Source organism: Chelonoidis abingdonii, chromosome 23 (assembly GCF_003597395.2).
Source record: "Chelonoidis abingdonii isolate Lonesome George chromosome 23, CheloAbing_2.0, whole genome shotgun sequence".
Classification (NCBI taxonomy): Eukaryota; Metazoa; Chordata; order Testudines; family Testudinidae; genus Chelonoidis; species Chelonoidis abingdonii.
The window spans coordinates 5,304,916-5,326,518 of record NC_133791.1 but is presented as its reverse complement, the minus strand read 5'-3'; the positions used below and the strand labels follow the sequence as shown (position 1 = coordinate 5,326,518).

Sequence of the window (21,603 nt, the reverse complement as noted above, 5' to 3'; positions counted from 1 at the left end):
ATCACCGCGCCTCCAAGATGGGAGGAGCGGGAGCCACTTAAAGGGGCAGAGCAGGTCTGGGGCCTCAGGGCTAGCGCAACCAATACCGCACTCAGTACCCACAATTCCTCACGGCCTCTTCCCGCCAGAGCTCTATGGTAGTGCCCTGGGCCTGTTGCCATGGCGATGTCCTCTGGCATTGCCCACCCTGCCCATCCCCTGGGCTGCGTGGCAGAGACGCCAAGACACCTGCATGGCCATTCAGGATGGGCCCATGGTAAGGAGACAGCAAGACCTACTGGATGGAGCACTGGACTGGGGCTTGGGGGAGCTGGCTTCTATTCCAGCCCTGCCGCTGGCCTGCCAGGTGACCTTGGGCAACTCCCTTCCCTTCTCCATGCCTCAGTTCCTCCTTCTGTAAAATGGGGTAATGGTACTGTCCTTCTTTGTAAAACACTTAGAGAGCCAGTGATGGAAAATCCTATAGAAGAGCTAGATGTTACTATTATTTATTAACATGTGGTGTCTGGACCCTTTCAGCAGGGAGCAATTTAACTGTGGCAGAAGCCCAATGATGCTAACTTAAAGTGTTAAAAAAAAACGTGGGTTAGCCTCCTTCTCCCTAAAAAAAAAAATAAATAAATGAAATTTGTTTCAATAATACACTTTAGGTTCTTTTTCCCTTGCCTTCCAGTTTCTCAGCCTCTAGTAGAAGGTGCTTTCTTTAGGTTTTCAAGCTTTTCCAGGCAACCCTGAGTAAGGCTATGAATTTGACATGGAAGTTTTTAGTAAATGTCATGACAGATGTGGGGGGACATGATGAATAACAGAAGGTTGAGGGTATTAGAAACTGAGTTCACCCGGCAGTGGCAGCTCCTGCCCTGACTCACCATTCTGGGGGTTATAACCTGGGGCACATGGTTGCAACCCTACTCAGGTGTGGGAGCTGCTACTGTGCCTCAATCTACGTAGGGATGGATGGGTCAAATCTAAGTGGTGCTGCAACGACATGTTCCAGGTTATGACACCTGGAGTGGGGAGCCAGGCCCAGCCCTGAAGGATAGGAGCTACTGACACAGGGCAAGTGTGAGTTGGGCTTGTCATGGACTTTATTCAAATTTATGATTCCTGTGAGCACTAACTTTCATGCCAAAATTGGAGCCTAACCCATGAGGGGTAGATGCTTATTACCTTTAAAAATCTCACACACTCTCCTGATTCTAGGAGCTAGGGCTTTATTTAAAAAACACTGACTAGCTCAAGAATCGTAATAAAATTGCAAGAGTTGGCCACACTGAAAGTGTAGGTAGGAGCAATGCCCCGAGATGGGGTAGAATTTTTACATGTTTAGGGGTGGCCAGCAAACAGGAACTTTTTTGTTGAAAAATTTGTCCCTTTTTTTCCTGAACAAATTTTGAATTAAACTCAGTATTTGCTGACTATTTTTATTCCTGGCCACAGAATTCACAGTGCTACAGAATTCACAAGGGCAAGCCTCTTACAGTGGGAACTGGCCAGGATCTCAATTAGAAATTAGAACCACAATTAGAAATTCTTTTATCTAGGCATCAGCAGTTGGCTCAACAGTGGTGCAGTTTTTCATCTTCACACTGCATGTGGGAAACTTGCAGAGCAGAGCACATATGTACAATGTGCATTACTCATTGCTGTGACCAGGAGCGGCACCAGGGCTTTTGGTGCCCTACGCAGGGGTCCTTCCACGCTCCTGGTCGGCGGCAATACAGCTGTGTGGGGGTCCTTCCGCGCTCCTGGTCTTCGGGGCACTTCAGCGGTGGGTCCTGGAGTGCGGAAGCACCTCCCCACTGCCGAATTGCTGCCGAAGACCCGGAGCGCGGAAGGACCCCCCGCTGCCAAATTGCCGCCGAAGACCCGGAGCGCAGAAGGACCCCCAGCCGCCAAATTGCCACCGAGGGCCGCAAAATGCCACCCTTCCAAATCCTGGTGCCCTAGGCAACCGCCTAGGTCGCCTAAATGGAAGCGCTGGCCCTGGCTGTGACATTGGCATGACCAAATGTAGATCCAAGCTCTTGTGTCCTTCATAAATAATTTCTTTTGGCTGTTGTGTGGACAAATTGTTTCCTGAGCCCAAGTCTCGCTCACTGCATACGAACTTTAGATCACTCTCTGTTTTGTGATGAATTTTTTATTAATTTCAATCAGTCACTTGAATCCTTCCTTATTATGTGTTTTTTAAGTCTCACTCATTCAGACTTGTGGCTTGGCAGCCCTGCACTCAACCTGGGCAATACTGCACATCTTCAGAATAGCTGTCAGAGCAGCGCTAGCTATTAGCTCCTCACATTCACAAAGACTTGATTTATTGACAAACTTAAAGAAGAAAAAACCTATTAAAAAAAAAAAACTTGGGAGTTACTTGCCTGAAGCTGGTTACTTGTGCTGGCAGGCAAATGATCCATCAGGAAAGCTCATTTCAGGACTCAGTTCACATGGATTGTTCCTCCGCCCTGTCTACTGCTGCTCCACTCAACATTACTGCATTAAATATGCAAGCAGCTAGAAGAAATGTACAAAGATCCCGATCTCTGAAGTGCTGGGGTACAATGCTTAAGAGGCTGGTTTTGTGGTTTTACTTTGAAGATTAATTCCTGTGTGGCCTAAAGGGATCCAGCCCTTGAGAATATAGTGTTTCTCTCTGACAAGGCATCAAGGCTGTTTGTCTTCAGTAAACACACATCTGCCATAGTGCAATGCCTGAACCATTTCTCTGTGGATGATTCATTGATGAAAGACAGCACTTGGAAAGAGACAGAAAGATGAGTGAACATCAGTGTTAACAATATTAAAATCACCAGCTTTGCTGATAAATTACCCTCCAAATCACACATAATCCCTGGTTTCTTACTGTGGGGACTTGAATAACTGTGTTCTGCTAGACAGAGTCCAGTAAATCATGGTCACTATGATTTATTGGACTCTGCAGAGAAAATGTTAAACAAAAAAACAGCCAGCCTCATGTTACACATTTTGAGGCTGATGGCGGTGTGGACGGTATGATGTTTCTACAATGTATACCTTACAATCAGGTTCTTTTTCACAAAGGAAACAAAGTAGCAATATTTATTATTTGAAAAACTCATAAACTACTATTATACATCTTAAAACCTGACATAGCTTGTTATTTGCCAAACTGTGTGTGTGCTTTTCTTCTGACCAGATTTTAAAATTTATTAAAATGAGATTATAAACTAATGTAAATGTTCCACTTTAAGATTCTGTATTTATTCCATCAGTGGTTCCACAGCCATTTGGTGAATGGATAATTTACCAGTTGCAGTTCAGGTTACAGTGAAACCTACTGTAATAGTTGCTAATCAAAATTCAGGGGTATTTTGGGATACTGGAAGTAACAGCCCCTGCACACAGGCAGGACTCAGACTTCTTACCAGTCCCCTCACCCCTGATCAGATACAACAATGTAATATCAAAACAAGACAACAATTTGGCACTAAAATACACTACTACCATCCACGCTAATCACTACATTACACTATAATACACTACAGCTATGCTGCACAGCTCTGGCAGAGCCACATAAGGTATATGTAGCTTCATGCCACGGTGAAAAGCAAGCTGTAGTCATGGTGTGGTGTGTAGCTACATGTGTCTGAAAGGCTCTGGCAGTGGGGAGAGACTCCAGTGGCTGACTACTGCTGGAGCCTTTTCCTAATGCCTCCCCTGCCACAGCCTTTCCACACTGTTGGAGCTTCTCCCTGCATCAGGGAAAGACTCCAGCAGCGAGAAGACACTACTCTGCTAAGAAATAGCAACCACGAAGAACTTCTGTGTGCTACCACCAGACAAATTATAAGTAATAGTACTTCCCTAATATTCCCTTCCCACGGCTGCAATTGATGTAGTTGCAGCCAGGATTTTATGTGATCACATTTGGGAGAGTATGTTGCCCACTCAGCAGTAGATGGGTGGGGAAGCAGCCATGAAACAATCTCGCTATGAAAGTAAGGTCCACAGTGAGAAAAAGTTTGAGAACCCCTTCTCTAAAAGAACAGTAGGTGGGGTACTTGCCTCAAATAATACAATATCTAGGTTGGTCAGTATTTGGCAAACAGCATGGCCTCTCTTCCCTGCTCCTCCTGTGCTAGAATAGATCCTTACTGAAGGCAAGAACCATCAGCCTTTGCATTCTTGGCTTGTCATTGCAGTACTGCTAACCCCAAACATTAAAAACAATGAGTCTGCACCCCAAAAACCCTGAGACTGGTTTGAAAATTATGACCTTTTTAAATAATACATCTGGGGTTCTTTTTTATTTACGCTCTGGTTTCGGAGCCTTTAGGCTGCACTCGTGTCACATTTCCACATTTTTTCTGCAACCACGAAGGCTAGAAACTTACTTTTTTTTTAAATGGAAGTTGAGACTCCCAGGCAATCTCCTGATATCAACAGCTGGGTTTTTAAGAAAAACACTAAATATTTTGAGAGTCAGAATAAAACTGTGAGACTTGGCAACACCGTAACAATAATTCCTAACATTTTAAACACTCAACGAACAATGCTCCAAATTCATCCCTGGTCTAGTTCTAGTGGGATGAATTTGGCCCCTCATCAGTTTAATCCTCATACCATCTCTGAGAGGTGTTTGGTATGTACCTTGTGCAGTACTTTCCTCCAGCAACCAAAGGGTTAATTATCTCTTGACTCAGTTGTACATGGGTCAGTTAGAACACTAGGTGTATAATGGGCCTACGGACAGACACACAATGATAGGTTGTTAACTAACATCCTAGCATTCAGTTGGGTCTGACTGAAGCTGGAGACTATGCTAGAATGACAAGCTGCCAGAGAAGGGGTCTGGGGGTTGCTTAGAGTGCTGTGTTTCTCTCTCCTAGTCCCTTTTTCTGTCTTCTATAATATGTGCCATTTATTAAAGAAATCTTGAGTGAAGGCTGTTAGTGATCTTTGTAAAAGTAGGTGAGTTTCATTCACTCTCAGTTTGACAGATGGGGAGGCTGAGGCAGGGCTCCTAGTCATGACTATGGCTTCTAGATGCTACAGGAATACATATACTTAATTAAGTGACTTCCCCCCGAAGAATCAGTGTGAAAGCTGAAATTATGGCCCATGAATTCCTGGCTCCTAGTCATTTGATCAGACCTCTTAGAGACACATCTCTCCCAGATTCTATAAAACCGAGAAGAACTGCAGGCTGCTGAAGGGCATTTCTTTCAGCCCTTACTCAGAATTTTGCTTTTCTTGTGAATTGAAGTTGAACGCACATAATATTAGGTAATTGTTGGTGAGTTTTTGCGTTTGGTCAGTGAACTTCATTCTTTTTAAATATAGTACTAAAAAGGGTAGAGGGAGAGAAAGAAAAATGTGTGTAACAGCGACATGCAGGCTGATATTTCTTATAGTCTATTATGTATTCATTAATTCAGCTCATAAGGGACCTTAATCTTCACACTTCTGTGTAAAGTGGCTAGCATTTAGCTGGTGCTATATAAAAATAATTATTTGACATTTTATATTACAGTGCCTAAAAGTCCCAGTCAGGAATATGCAGGGCGCTGTAGGTTTTGTGTGTGTGTATGTTTGGTGTGTTCTCTGCATCAGTCGCTCAGCTTTAAGGGTGAACTCATTAATGTTTGTTTCAGTTATTATGAAAATGTATGTTAATTGTAACATCGTGCTCAGACCTGTTAAGGACCTGATCCTGCAAAGACTTACATGGGTGCTTAACTTTATATGAGTGATCCCATCAAGTCAGTGGATTTAATCAAGATAAGCTCATTGGTAAGCCTTTGAAGAATCAGGGCCCTTTCTAAGCAGTTTGGTACTTTACTAAATATAAATTGTGTACTCCAGTTAGAGTAATGTGAATCACCCATATCTGAAGGGCAATTTCAGCACTTTTTTTTAAAGTGAGTTTATAACCCAGAATAGCTCCTTCATTAGGTCTAGACAGCTGCCACATGTGCCCTTAAGAAGCAGTGATCTCTGGTTAAATTACAAATTCAACCGTTGGCTTGTGCCTTCTGTGAGGTTGCTGTACTGCATTTACTGTAGGAGTGAACCTGAGCAACATTTTTATTTCACATCAGATTCCTACAAAGTCATGTTTTTTACATGTTTAAACTGAGTTTCACTTTTGGGTTTGAGTCTCCTGTTTCACAGTCCTCCATAATCAATATTGTCTTGTGGGTGATCGTGGCAGAGCAAGAAGAAAAAGAAGTGGAGCAGCAGATCTTAAAAAGCAAATGAAGGCTGTCATCTGAGAATTGTTTGGCCCACTTAGAAGTGGGATTGTTAAAGCACTTAGAAAAATATACTGTATGCAACTTTTCCTGCACTGAGGCCAATGGAGGGCTGTAGCTCTTTTGCCATCTTTGATTTTTACTGGACCCATTCTTCTTAATTTGTTGACTTCCAGCCTTGTAGACTGGTATACAGCTGCTGGGTTCTGCCCTAGAAGACGTTGCATTTGTGATGGGTGAAGTCTCTAGGGTATATAATAATACCAGATGTTACACTGCTTTTCATCAGTAGATCTCAAAGTACTTTACAGTGGAGGTCAATATCAATATTCATATTTTACAGATGGGGAAAACAAGGCACGGAGAGACAAAGTAACTTGCCCAAGGTGACCCAGTAGTCCATTTGCAGAGCCAGGAATAGAACCTGTGGCTATTGAATACCAGTTCAGTTGCCAAATCAGCTAGATCTTGCTGCCATTTCAGGATTGGGCTATAGTTTATACAGTGTTTTGGAATCCTTACTGTATAAATGTAAGACTATGATGTTATAAAGAATGTGAAGAGCTCAGTAATGACAGTTTTACTTTAATATAAAAAACGCCTGTGCACTGAGACAAAAATAGGATTAATCCATATCTGCAGTACGGGGGACTTGTTTAACCTCCCAGTTAGTTAATATTTGTACTGTGCTCTCAAGAGGTGAAGTGCTGTGTGAGGGCTAAGTGCTGTAACTTTGTTAAAAACAAAGGATGTCAACATTCTAGAGCTGCCTAGGGGGCAGCATTGACTTGTAATGTACTTTCCTAGTTGCCTTAAAAATGAAAAATTGCTACAACTAATAGCCCATCAAAAATGCACACAACTTCCAAATACTTCCTAAAGCAAGACATGTTGGGGAATGTAACCAGGTGTAGCTTTTATGTTGCATCAACAGTTTAAATATGGACAGGTGTGGGGAGGAGGGCATTTAACAGAAATGTTTCCATTCCCTCATCTGTTCCTGTCTTAAGATCTTAACTTCTCTTACGCAGACAGGAATAAGAATGTGAATATTTTACTTTTGACACAAAAGGAAAATGCAATTGTTAGGGGGAATCTGGAGATTTCTTCCTAGAAATCATGGATCTGAGCTGAAGGTAGGAAATGAGGTCTCTGTAACTTAGAGCCAGGTTATGTGACTCCGTTGTACCATTGGTGAGCAGTTATTTCCATGACTAGTCCTCTTAGCTTCAGTGGGGGCTGCTCATGCAAGTAACTTCTCCCCAGTGGGAGTAAGCAGTTAATGGCCTGACCCTTAGTTCATAGACCCAGTAAAAATTTACTAACAAACGTGGTCACTCAGGTTGAAATATTAAGTGCTCAAATTTCAGAAAATATTTAAAGTTAAGGCAAACTTGCATAAAGGTTGCAGGATGGGGCCACTAGTTAAGATGTGACATGGCGAGGTAACTGAATGGTCCTCGCAGAAGCACTCTAGATACTCAGTTAATAAAAGAACATATCCTTGTGGGTCACCTCCTGCTCTCGCCTGCCTGTTTATTTTCTGCCTTATTTTGTTTCTTGCTGTCCTTCCTATCACAGTAGACCCGACTCTCCACTCTCATGAGCAAGCTAGCAAAGGAATGGAAAAGCAGATTCTCTGTCTGCCTCCCTGAGGGCAAATGACAGGCTCCAGGGGTCAATCCAAACTCCAGCTTGTTTTCCTCTCCGCTTATTTCTCATCACTGCTCTTTTCTTCTCTAGGAGAGCTGTGGGAGTGCAACTGTGCAGCTGTTCTTCTCTTGTAAAACTGCCCTTTCCAACAGAAAGGTCTGTCAGTGTCAACTTACATACCAGTTTGTAGGTATGGATTCATAGCCCCAGTGGGGCAAATAGCTTGGAATGTGATGGTTGACTTATCAATTGTGTTTGCCGCCTTCCCCCGCATTTGGAAAAATAATTACTTTAAAACAGCAAAGTCATTGTAATAAAATGGGTTAGTAATTAAGTGTTTTTTGGTAGCAATGTGAATGAATGGCACAAGTTAGTTCTGGTTCTGAAGTTATACAGGATTTGGCTTTGGTGTTCTGTTTGCAGTCTACTGACACGCATTCACATCAATCTGTATTTGCAAAGGATATAGTGTTATGATTCATATTTTGCATGCTGTGGAAGCTAATATGGGACCAAATTCTGCACTCAGGTGCCCATGTATCCCTGTGGACCTCACTGAGTTTGTATGGAGGCAACTGAGAACAGAATTTGGCCCAGTGTGTGATGCAACATTGACAGGGTCTGGTGAAGTACACAATAGGAGACTGTAATTGGTCAAATTCCAGTCATCTCTGTGAATGGGCTCATGCCCCAAAAAAACCCAGACTGATAGGTGACTGTAGGGCATAAATCTTGCACTCTGAACCCTACAGAGGAGGTTGCTGGGGTGGGTTTGGGAATATTGTCTGCATGTTTCCGGATCAGATGCTCCATGGCCTGCCTATCCCATGTGTCTCACAAAGTCCTTCCCCTGGCAGGATTACACTGTGCGCTGGAAGATGTAGAATAGGGAGGGGTGGCTGATCTGAATATGGGCCCACATTAGTGCTGCTTGTGTGTGTTTAGGCCAGCATATAACTAGCATACTGTAGTGGGAATTGCAGTGAGAAGAAGGGTGACATTAGAATAAGATATATATACGGCTTTATAAAAGATACTGAGCCACATTGCTTTTTTTTAGTTGCACACAGAGTAGTTTACCCTTATTGCGCTAGAGGAACTAATGTGATGTAGCACATGAGACCTAGGGTTTGTCTACACTCCTGCTGAAGTGGTGTGAAAAAGCCACCCCCCCCCCCAATAGCACTGCAAGTTACATTGACCTAAGCGGTGTCCACACCGGTGCTCAGTCGGCGAGAGAGGCTCTCCCACCTGACATAGCTTCCACCTCTCCTTGAGGTGGAGTAATTATTCTAATGGGACAGCACTCTTCCGTCAGCATAGCCTGTCTTCACCAGCCGTGCTACAGGGGAGCAGCTGCATTGGTGCAGCTGTGCCGATGTAGCGCGGTAGTATAGACTAGCCCCCGGTACATTCCAAACATCAATTGCTGATCTGCTCAAAAGCAGCTTGGCTAGTCTGAATATTACGTGTTTGAAATTGCCACAGCAGATCACAGCTGTAGCCCATCGTATATCCTCCCTCCAGCCGTGAAAATTGTCTGATGCTGCTGTGGAAGGTGAAAACCCCTTTGAAAGCACCTGGCTAATTGTTTTGTATTATGTGTGGTGGGGGAAACAGTTCCTTCCTGACCTGCAAGGTGATCATTTTATGCCTGAAAGCATGAGTGATTTTTTTACCCCTCCCTTTGCACTTACTTTGTAACTGCAAATATTGATCAGAAAACTATTTAGACCCTCTAAAATTCTGCCACAGTATAGGACTCAGAATTGTGCAAGACTGAAACTCTTTGCAGACCTGATCACTATTGAAGTCTAGCATCTTGTTTGTTACTGTTGCCTACAACAGACATGATAGGGGATTTACTCCGCTAGCAACTGTACAAGGAAGTCCAAAATGTAAAACAAATGCAGAATACGCTAATGATTAACTTGTTCTCCCATGTGTTGCCCGAGCGTGCGTTATTAAATATGGTTTTATCTCCATGGGCTTGTTAATGTGGAAGAGGCTTGGAGTGCAATATTCAAACATGGCAACAAACAGATGTTTCAATTTCCAACCTGAAGAACAGGTTCCCTTGATATAAAAGGGGCTTAAAGTCTGTCCAAGACTGTTACCACCCTCTGCTTCCCTTTGCCTCCTCCCACTCTGAACTTGTTACCCTGGAGCTGAACTGTTTGAACAAGGACTGTAAGAGTTGCTTTGTGATCAGTGAGCTGAGAGCCTTTACCATGTAAAATGCAGGGGAGGAGCCTTTAGCTTCAGATTGTGCTGAATTTTTTTTTGTTTGTTATACATATGAAAGACTCCGGATACACAATGCAGAGAGGCTGGAACAGAACTGCCTCTGCACAGTCCAGAGAAAAGAGATAAAGGTGTGTTCTTTGTTTTTCTCTCCTGTCCCCTCTCCCCAAGCCTAGATTCTTTTCTTTGTACTTCTAACACTTTTTCAGTTCTCTGGTGTGAGAGATTAGTTCAAAACTTCTAACATGCTGCAGCAGGAATATCGATAGCTTTATGGTTGCAACAGAACTCGCTAATTCTGTTGGCCTCTGCTATTACCTAAGGAAAATAGCATGGAAAAGCATCCATTTTGGATGTTAAATGTACGTTTGTATATGGTTTTCTTGCTCGGAAATGTGTTAAACTTTGGATTGGGGTCAGCCCTAGCTTCAAACTTTTCTAGCCACATAGGAAGGATGGGGACTGAACTTGTGTATAGACCAAAATAATATCAGCAGGTGGTGTGTTGTTTTTTTATTGGGCAGCTTTTTCCAACAAGGAGATTTGGTGCACTCATTTCTTCGAAATGACAATCCCAGGCACTTTGGAGCGCTAAGCTCATGCAAAGGTGGACTTGCAAAGGGAAAAGTTGATCATAAAGAGAACAAGCAGCAGCTAGATAAAAGCAAACAAACAAGCCAATCTGCCTCTGTGACTGAGTAGTAAATGAACCTCAACTTGGAAATCACTTCCACCATCACTTCTTGTCCCTTTTGCCTTTGAACAGCACGTCATATAGCGTGGCGAAGGAATTCCCAGTTACATTCCAATGCCAAGGATGCAAGTAGGATGTTAGAGACATGACAAAAGCAGGGTCAGGTAAACTCCAGTGTTGTGTGTGTCCTGGAGATGAGCTCAAGTTGCTAAGTTTGGATGTGGATCTTTTGAGCATGTCCAAAGTTCTGTAGCATTCAGCTCTACAGTCTTGCTTTGACCCATTGTGGAGATGGGGAGCAACTGTAAAAATGCACAGATCTGAGTTTGGATTCACTGCAAAACTGGGGATGTTGGATTCCCAGATTTTTGTTTGGGGCCCTCTGCAGTATCTAGCTGTAATTCCATGTAACTGTTGGAGCGAAAGTGATAAAAGTTTGTATATTTAAGAGAGAAAGTCTCTGCTGTGAGGGGTGGCGGGGGAGGGGAACAGCTCCCTGGGTACCATTCCTGGTTTTTGTTGTTGTTGGTTGTGTACGAGAGTGAGGGACGGTTGGAGACTGTTTGATTAGATAAAGGACAAGAATTTTATCCATTATGAGAGGAGGTCAGTTGCTGCAAATGAAGTATGCTGATTATGTAAACACAAGAGAGTCTGAACAGAGTCTCAATTCACATCCCTGCCAGAGCCGCATTCTAGTAGTGACCTCAACACCAGTGTGTGGAGAGCAGAACATCTGCCTGTGCATAAATGTCTCCTCTCTGCTCACTCACTTCCCAGCTCTTTGCTGAGAGAGAGAGAGAGAGAGTGTGTGCATGCTTGTGCTACCAGGGCTTGCCTGTTCCCGAGGGCTGGTGTGATGCAGGAGAGAAGGATCAGATTCTATGAGAATTTGAGACTTTAGTCCAACTATGTGTGGGCTTTTGTGCTTTATTTAATAACTCAGCAGGTTCACAGACCCTCTTATCTCGCTGTCAGACACATATCTGCCTTATATTTGCATGATTGTGAAACAGGCCTGCATAGCTGAAACTGAAAGCATTAAGTGGCTTCCCAGCCACTCACAGATTGTGTTGGAGAAGGATCAGCTGCTGTCATGTATTGAAATTCTTTGGCCTGCTTATGCAGGTGTCAGATAAAATGATCAGAATGGTCCCTTGTGACCCAATCTGTCCTGTTTACTAGGCAAAGATCTTAAGTGAGTTTTGTGCTAATGAACAGTGTTGCATTCGGCCCTAGAGGGTAATGCCCTCTGCTTAGCCCCAGGACAAGTGCAGTGGCAGTACAAGGTTGCCTCTATGCTGCTGTCAATGTGCTTCACTCCTGTCCTGCAGGAATCACTGATCCTGATCCATTCAATCCTTTGTACCTCTGCTGAGCCTGCTAGCAAGAGTTTGTGGTACTAGTGGCTGTTATGATACCTGGTTACTAGGAACTGGATTGAGACCCACCAAACTCCTTTCACATAGGCCACCAAGCAGCCTTCAGTCATTCCTAGCTTTGGGGTCACTTGTGTGATGAGTTTGAAACTGTGACCGACGCTGTCTGATCTACTGCCACGCTACTGAGCCATTAAATTTGCCCCTGCCACCTAGAAAGACTTCTGCCTTCCTCTGATGCATTGTTCTGGCTCCCTTGTACTGAAAGTCTGGTCTGGTCAGTCCAGACTCATCACAGACTGTGTGAGAAGGCAGCTGAGTGAGCATCGCTGCCGAGAGCCCTTTCCACAGCACAGGCTTGTTGATAGCAGCCACAATTCAGTAAAAGCCAGCGGCAAACACGCTTCCCTCCCCTCACCCCACATTGGTGCTTTCTTGTTCTTCAGACATGCATCTATGCCAGGGCTTCCTGAAACTGATCCACCTCTGGCCTGTTGTAAAGGCTTCCCAACATTTTCCCCAGACTTGCCCATCGCAGGTTCGTCGGGTCAGACAGGGTGTGTGTGAATTTCTAACTCAAGCAAACCAGTGAAAACACCGCCTGCCACTTGCTTCTGCTGTACCCCTTTCAAATTGTTTTAAAGCTACCTAGTACTTTTCCAAGAGTTCCTTTTTATGAGTGCAGAACAGCAAGAGAGGTGAAAGCCCGGAGACCTTTTATAAAAGGGCCTTTTCTTCTTGCTAAGAATACATGAGATACTGTATGTTCCTTTGTAAGGTTCTGCTTTATCTCTTTCACAAGGCCATGGAGGTACTCCTCTCCCGGCCTAGCAAGAGATAATTAAAATTGCTTTGATTATGTTGTTCGCTTGATTTAAACTGAAATTTGCAAAGCACTCAACTCCTAAATACAATGCAAGGGAACCATCCTGTCTGCAAATGCCATTGGAATCTGGTTATGGATGCAAATAGCCCAGACTGGAGCGTATGGCTGTAGTAGTAATATCTGGGTGTGTTAACCAGGAAGTGGATGAACAGCCCTTCTGTAAAGATATTCTCCTTGAGTTTTCTGAGCCCGCCTGAAACTTCCTGCAGTTTGTTGGGTGCCTAGCAAAGAGGCTGATGTGTCCGATTAATGAACATGAAATTAGGTGAATAAGATCACTCTACCAAGAGACTCTTGGATTGGTATTAAATCCCTTCGAGACAGGCACTATTAGCAGTTTAGTTCTCTGTTTTATTGTGTTGTGCTGAAATGACACATAGGGCAGTTCAGAGTGAGCCCAATGGATTCTCAAGGGTTTTGCTGCTGAGAGCGATGGCACGGTATTCAGCTGTGGAAGTGCAAGGGAGATTATTTCATGCGATATAATTAATGACCAGTGTGTGCCAAAGTCTCTTCTGAGCTATGCCAGTGTAAATCTGGAGTTACTTCAGTGGAATTATTCTTGATTTTATACCAGGGTGGCAGAGGGCAAAGTCTAGGCATGCCTACTTAATTTAGTTGATGACAAAGGCAGATTGTAATCACCTTTACACTTGTACAGTCCTCTTGAATGAAGTGGGGCTGCCTGGCGTAACAGAGGACAGAATTGGTGTCATAGAGTCTCCCTGGCTGGAGTGCTCCCCTGTCACAAACCAGGGGCTTGATTCTCTATTGTCCTGCATCCAGTATCCGTGTAAGAGTGGGTGTAAAGGGCTTCCATTCGGATTTGGAAACATTCCACATCCACTTTGTACTGGGTGAGTAGCGACCTGGAGACTCAGTCCCTAGATTGCAGGGCATTGTGGTTTCCACAGCAGCATATTTTGGCAACCCTTGTTTTCAGGCCCAACCTCGGATTTGAGGCTCTGTGTGACAACAGAAGTACTTGGGCTCCAGGCAGCCACCTGTAAGCAGCACTGTGATAGGGGGACAGTTATATGCTCATCACAGGGACTCTTAGAGGGTTTGGTAGGACGTACTGGGGTCTTGATTGGGAGTGCTTATCACTTGGGAGGGGAGGTGTTGGCTCCCCAAGCTTTTCAAGGGGGTGTGGAAAGGTGTTTGTGGCATGCTAATACCTGGGGAAGATTGTGGATACATGATGGGAGGGAGAGGCTAGCCAAGAGGGCTACTCAAAAACTACATTATATGACAAGGTGGCTTTCTTCTTTAAGTCCCAGAAGCTAGGTGCCAGCCAGCCCTGTTCAATTAGCTTTACTCCACCAAACGTGGGCATGATGTGGATCTCGAAGAAAGACCAGCGGTAGAAGGGTAACTGGGGAGGGGTTTAGACTGACTGCTCCTTCCTGAGGGCTGGCTGAGGATGAGACCTGAGGGAGAGTAGGGCATTTCCCAACAGCTACACCTGCTTTGCTCTCAAGTTTTTCAGTGGGGCAGGGGTCTCTTTTGGGAAGGGCCTGGGGAAGGAACCTGAGTGAGCCTAGGACCGGGGCAGGGAAGGAGATTTTTCAGAGACCCTAGTGTGACGGCGCAAGGAGAGAACCCAGGCTGAAGAAAACCGAGGACGTGCAGAGTGGATGTTTCCTACCAACGTCGGTGAGTGGTAGGGTGAAGGAAGGCCTAGTAAAGTTCTGCTGTTCCACACAAGGAGAAAGAACAAGCTTGGAAAGAAGTCAAGAAGGACATGAGACTTCTATTAAGTTCAGGGAAGGAAGATATTGGTGTTTGTTGCTTTGTTTTGAAGGAAGATTGTGGAGTGAAGAAGAGTCGAGAGTGACAAAAGGTGTCAGAGCCCAACGGGTCGAGAGTTCCAGTATGGGACCTCAGAGTATGCCTTTGAGAGGTGTAAAAATAAATTAACCTGTGACAAGGGATCCTTAGCCCAAGAGAGGGTTTATAGTAACCCTGAGAGGGGAGGAAACTGAGGCTGGGCCTCTGCAGCGTGCCTTGCAGCCATGAGGAGGGACCGCCTGAGGAGGGCCTGACATGTAACTTCTCCCCCCACTTGTTTCCTAGTGTGCCCTGCCTTCTGAGGGTCTGTGTTCTGGTCTGCACGCTCTTTGGGGCAGGAACTGTCTCTCTGACTGCGAAGAGCATGTTGTGAGAATAGTAATATATGCTTAAGGCTGATCTGTGAGCGTGACTGTTTCTGTACTGAGAGGAAATTCAGTGCATCTGTGTGTTTCTTTGTAGTAAAATGTGTTTTCATAATCTCAAAGCCTCTTTCTTTTATACAGTTTAAACCCCAGTTTCCTGTGTCTAATGAGGGTGTGCTGGGGCAGAATGGGGGGCTGTGTGCAATTCTAAAAGGGGACCGGAGTAAGAGGGAACAAGTCTCCTTTTTCTTTATAGCTTTAAGAGTAATATTATGTATTCAACCTAAATATAATTGATTTTTGAATAGCGAAAGATGCCTTGGTTACTGTAGCTGGAGGGCAGAAGTTATTTACACAGAGTTATGCCGGCTCCGCTTTTCTGTTTGCTCTCTTATGCAGTCACAAATGCATATTTATCAAGACAACTCCTGCCTCACCTGGTGATAGCAAGGAAGCTACTGCCTTCAGGAGATAGGAGGAGGAACTGTGCTGACACGTCTGGCTTGCAGTCGGCATGTAGGCAAAAACCCCATTGGCTTCACTAGCGTGCAGGAGATTGTGCAATATTGCAGAGGGGAAAAGTTATGCTCTTGCATGTTTAAGGTTCTTCCTTGTGTCTAAGTCTATGTGTGTGTTTTATTTATAAATTAAAATCCTTTCCTTATTTCATTCCAAATACCTCATCTGGAGGCTACAAAGCAAGGGTGGATCTGTACTTACAGCGTTAGAATATTTGTGGGTGTGAACTGCTACAGTACACAGGTTGCACTGTGAATTATGGGAAGGGTCTAGGTTCGCTCCATCCTAAACATCTGTTTCTCTTTTCCTGTGTGATGAAAATAGAAATATTAATTGCATGGGGTTGATGCCAAAGCTTTATAGCATTCTGTAGCCTGGTCACAGTCAGTGCTGCCTTTATCCAACTCCATCAGCATTCCTGCCCTTCTCTGTCCTGGAAGGCAGAGCACCTAAAGGATATGTAGGATATGTCTGCATGTGTAAGAAGTTTTGCATCTGAAGTAGGATGCATTGCCATTTTTGGAATAAATGAATAGCTTATTCCTGACTCCTTATGGAGCAGAAGGAATCTGCTGTTGTTTTAGATACAAGAAATATTACTGCTATTTAGAACTGTATCTCTTCAAAGCACTTTACTAACCAAATCTAATACTCACAATACCACTATGAGGCAGGTCAGTATCATTATCCCCTATTTTACAGGTGTGGAAACTGTGTCACAGAGATTAAGTGACTTGCCCAAGGTAATAGATGGAGTCAGTGTCAGAGCCATGATTAGAACTTGGAAGTGTTCAGGCCCATAGACCACATCACTCTAATAGTCCTAAAGCCTGGACAGCATCTACCTATGGCATGAACCATTTGGAAAATCTAGTTCATTACTTGTTAACATTTGAATTTCATATTCCCTTAGCAGTAAATGGTGCCTAGGTTGGTAGCTGAACAAGTTAGGTGTGGTCTAGTGTGTGGAGCACAAGAGGAGACTGATTTCTACACTCAGCTCCACTTGCCATGTGGCCTTGTACAAGCTACTGTAACTCTTTGACTTGGTTATCCTACTAGTAAAATGGGGAGCAGTACTTCTCCACACATTCTCTGTAACGTGCCCTCAGATCTGTGGAGAGAAAAAGCAATGTAACTGCAAAACTGGATTATTATTAATTGGCTCCTTGGTGTAGGAAGAACCTGTAATATTTGCTCTAAACAGATTGTACTAGATGTCTCTCTAGCTTACTCCGTGGAATCATTTTGATCGGTGTTCATAAATCTGTAAGTAATGTTTACTGATTTATATTACTTTTTATATATTTTTACTGGAATATGGAATAGCATTCCTGCTGTACTTACTGTCATCTTTTCAATTTACTAAGATTGTTATCCATCATGCTAAAAGGCAGATAAATAAATACTGCAGCTACTTGCCATAAATACAGTTTCTGTAGAATGCAGTGGCAGAGAGGACTTATGAAAGAAACAGTTTTAAACTGCCTGTTCCAGCATTTGCCTCTCCCAAGTGCTCAAAAATCATGAGTCAGATTCCCCAAAAACTTAGATTGCCTTGAAGTTGACATCCCCTTTTGCCCCTAAACTTCTGCAAGCCAAAAAAGTGGAAATTAATCCTCTTTAAAAAGAACAAACCCTTCACCAAGTAGAGTTTTGATCTCAGAAGTGCCAGAGACTCCATTAAATCCATTATAAACTCTGCTATTGCTATTGAGTTTACAATATGTGGAAGGCATTCAGACAGAAACTACACTGATGGCAGCAGAATAAAACCCTAAAACAGGTAAAAATGGTCTTTTTAATTGAGTTTTAATCTTAGGTCACACTTTCACGCTTTTCTCTGAAACCAGGAGGGCTTGAAACTTCTTAAAATGAAAGCTGAGATTCTCACTTAGTAATTTGTGTCCAGGAGCTTGGGCTTTAAATAAAACTACCACATGCTATAGGACTTGCAATAAAATCACGAGAGTTGCAACACTGCCTTAGCTGAAAGATCCATGTAGTGACATACTAAAGTAGGGAACAATGGAAGGTATTAACCCTGCTCACTGTGCCAAACAGAAGATTTGGAAGGATCATCTGAGTTGTTGCTAGAGAATCCCTTTTAAAGGCCTTGTCTAAACACAGAAGCTGCACCAATTTAAGAACTGATCTGCACACAAATGTGCACTGAAATAATGATCCCAGTGCAATTCCAGTATGTACACACTTATATTATGCTATGTCTACACTGCGCACCTTACAATGGTGTGGCTTGCTACTGCAGGCGTGGCACTGTAAGATGCGCAGCGTAGCTGCCATTTGTCACCAGGAGAGAGCTATAAGCAAGCCATAAACAGCTATAAGCAAGGTGTAAATCAGTAAGATGTAATTAAACCAGTGTTAAAAATGCACTTTTAGTTATTCTATGTCTACATTACAAATTACTTCAATATAACTTATGTTGCTCAGGGATATGAATAATCCACACTGTTGAGCGACATAAGTTACTTCGACCTAAGTGCTGGTGTAGACAGCACTATGCTGGCAGGAGAACTTCTCCCACCAACATAGCTACTGCCTTTCACGGAGGTAAGAGTTATTAAGCCACATTAAGTTATTAAGCTGTGCTACTCTAAATGTAGTACAGACATAGCCTTAAACTGCGTCAGGTTTGTGTGTGTGTGGACTGGGCCTAAGACACATGCAAGAGACTTTCTCAGACCTGGTGATTGTTGGAGATCTGGTCATTTCTTTCATTGTGAAATTTTTCCCCAGGTCAGGGGGCCAGCACAAGGCCTAGGTGCCAATTCTCATTAATGGTTTAAAGTGGGGCAGAGGAGTCTCATCCTGGCTCTCTCCACAGATTTGGTGAATTTCACCCTCAGTACAGTTTCTTGTTTTTCAAAGATTGCATCATTGTGGAAAGCGGCCATAATATCTCATAGAAAGAACCTTGTTGCCACTGAAGACGTTGTCTCTTACCAGACGTCTCTGTTTTTATCATTGATTCACTGAACAGGTCTTTAAATATATTTAATTTAAATTCCAGTTACATCCCTACCACTCTGTCAAAATAGCCTGTTTTAAAAGAAAATGATGGAAGTCTGGAAACTTGTTATGTGATAATACTCTAATTGTGTACCATATATAGATAGAGGACTGTTTGTTCCTTCTTCTGTACTCAAGCCAGACATAATAAAACAAAAACTATTTGCAGAGAGAAAAACTTCTCTCTTCTGTTTAAAAACCTGGACTGACCTGAAATCATTTGGATTCCAGTGATGGAAAATAATCAGGAAACAATGCACTGATCTTAAAATTCCTGTAATTCAGTTTAGATAATGCCAGGCAAACAGAATCTTCCCTGACATTGTTATTGTTAAGCATTATAATTTGGATTGGACACGACTTGTGTATGTGTTTTCCTTTCTTTATAATGATCTCCTTTGCCATTTGATGATATAGTCCTTTCTCAGTTCATTTTAGAATGAGTGCACAGTTTGTCCTGAAGAGCAAATGTCGTATTTAAACAACTGGCAAATAGTTTTAGGAGAACTGTATTTGGGGAGGGAGAATAGACTTCAGAATTAAAAGTAGCTTCACTGGAGAAGTGGGTGATTACTGAATCATAGCATCAACTAAATTAGCAGTAAGAAAGATTCACACTGGGCTAAGCTCATCCATGTTGTCCTCAGAGTCACACCAGAGGTGGATCTCACTCCATCAGAGATCTAGCCAATGCAGAATTGTCCCCATAGTGTATTGGCAATGCAGCCTTCCCCACTCTGCCCGGGACACTATTCCCCAGTCTAACTGATCTCACAGTTATGCTGTTACTGCCAACATTTAGTTTGAATTTCTTTTTAATTCCATCCCCTTATTCCTAGTTGTGGGCTGACACTTGTTGCCACTGAAACTATTGGGAAAACTCCATGGCAGCAGGATTGTCCTGTATGTTGCTTGTAGGACTATAAACAATGCCTCGAGGCATGGGCTCGGTAATAGGTATAGGGCCAGGTACGGAAGGTTTAAGGCAGTAATAGTTACCATCAGATGGCAGTTCAGAGGCCTTTGTGGTGCAAGTGCTGTGCCTCGGTTTACTTCCTCATGGACAGCTGAGCCCATCACTAACCAAATGCAGTGCCACAGTGGCCCTTGTGTTGTTGATCTCAGCCAATAGGCCTAGGTTTGCAGCCAGTCAGCACGATGTTCTAATCTCTGTCAGGTTACCACTTGGAACATAGACTGTAGCAGTGCAGAAAATTTACAAATCTTTTATTCACTGTGTTACCAAGTTTGACTTTGGGGTGAGAGGTGTTTTCCCCTAGAACACTTAGCACTCAGCAAACTCCTTGGCTGTCATGCTTTCAGACTGGAGCTCTGTAAATGACCGAGAAGTGATAACTGGAAAGCTGTAGATTCTGACACAAATGCTTACTCATGCTAAGACAAATCTCTCTGTCTCTCTCTTCCTCCCTTTCTGTTGTTTTTCTGTAACCTGCTATTTGACAGTTTGCGTGTGTGCTGTCAATGGCAATTTCAGTGGAGACATCCAAATGACAAGCCCAGCACTGCAGTAGGATCTGCAATGTTACTTTGCACTGTGCAGCAAGATGCTTGTGAGCTCACTAAAGAACTGTGACAGCTGGAGTCAAGACCCACATGTATTTGTGTTTTCAAAGGTGAACTGCACTGGAGCTGTGCAAAATGTTCACGGATGGGGGGCCGTGGGGCTTAGGGAATAGAGCACTGAATTAGGATTTGGGAGACCTGGATTCTGTTGCCAGCTCTGCCACTGTCCTGCAAGGTAACATTGGGCAAATCGCTTCAACTCTCTGTGGTTCAGTTTTCCCGTCTGTGAAATGGATGTAATGATATTGAGATCCTTTGTAAAGCGCTGTGTGATCTACTGATGAAAAGTGCTGTAGAAGAGGTAGGTATTTATTTATGTATTTATTTCACAGGCTCAAACCAGGGGAAATTGGCCAGCTGTCACTAACACAAAATTCAGACCAGTTGATCAGAACCTGTGATCAAACCTGGCTCTGGTTTCAAAGCCCAGATCTTTGGTTTGGCACTGAAATCTCCCCAAACGTGTGTCTTCCCATTGACGTGAAACCCAGATGCTTTGGCTGAGTTCAGTGAGCTTTTCACTCCTTCTGAATTTGAAATTCAAAACGCAACTCGTGGTATATGCCCCATGCACAATTCCAGTCTGGGTCTGAACTACCCTGAAGTGTGAGGTAGCCTAGATTGGGGCCAACGCTAGTGATGGACTAGGTTGTCTCGGACCCTTGTCCAGGGCTTGAGGAGCTCCCTCTTTGTGTGTGCCCAAGTGAGGGATGGGAACAGCAACAGCCCCTGCATTTCATCCACATACCAGGGAGCACAATTTGCCACAGATAGGGTGGGGGCAAGGTAAGCATGGCCCTGCCTCCTCTGCAGCAGCCTGTGGAGACAGCTGGGCACACTGGGGAAGCAGTTTGCACCAACCAAAGGACTATCCTGAATCTCAGTCCCTGCCTGAGCTCCCCAGGAGTGTTATGCTCTGCACCACTCCTGACAGGAGTCTGTGGCTAAAAGCCTGTTTTGCCGTAGACGCTTCACCTCGCTTCCCCTCAGGCGGCCATGGGATCCTGAGTGCCTTGGGGATTAAAATAGAAACAAGGTGAGGAAGGGAGGGCGTCTACTGGACCATCAACAAGCATGAGAGGCCGAGGGCTCTAGTGAGTGGGCTCCCTTCCCTCCAGATCTAGGTTTCTGAGGGGCATTGAAGGGAAATTTACATTGCCTCTGCACATGGTGAACCTGTTTGATATTGAGGGCTTGGATCCCCATGGCGCTCAGTCCAGGG

At 43.8% G+C, this 21,603-nt stretch overlaps 1 protein-coding gene across 1 annotated transcript in view; it reads left to right on the top strand.

The window, feature by feature from the left end:
* Nucleotides 1-37: 37 nt before the first annotated feature.
* Nucleotides 38-21,603, top strand: part of PLCH2 (phospholipase C eta 2) — a 350,916-nt gene continuing 329,350 nt past the window's right edge. The window contains exon 1 of the mRNA XM_075060195.1: nt 38-256. The gene's annotated coding sequence lies outside the window, so the exon portion shown is untranslated. The remainder of the gene's footprint in view (nt 257-21,603) is intronic.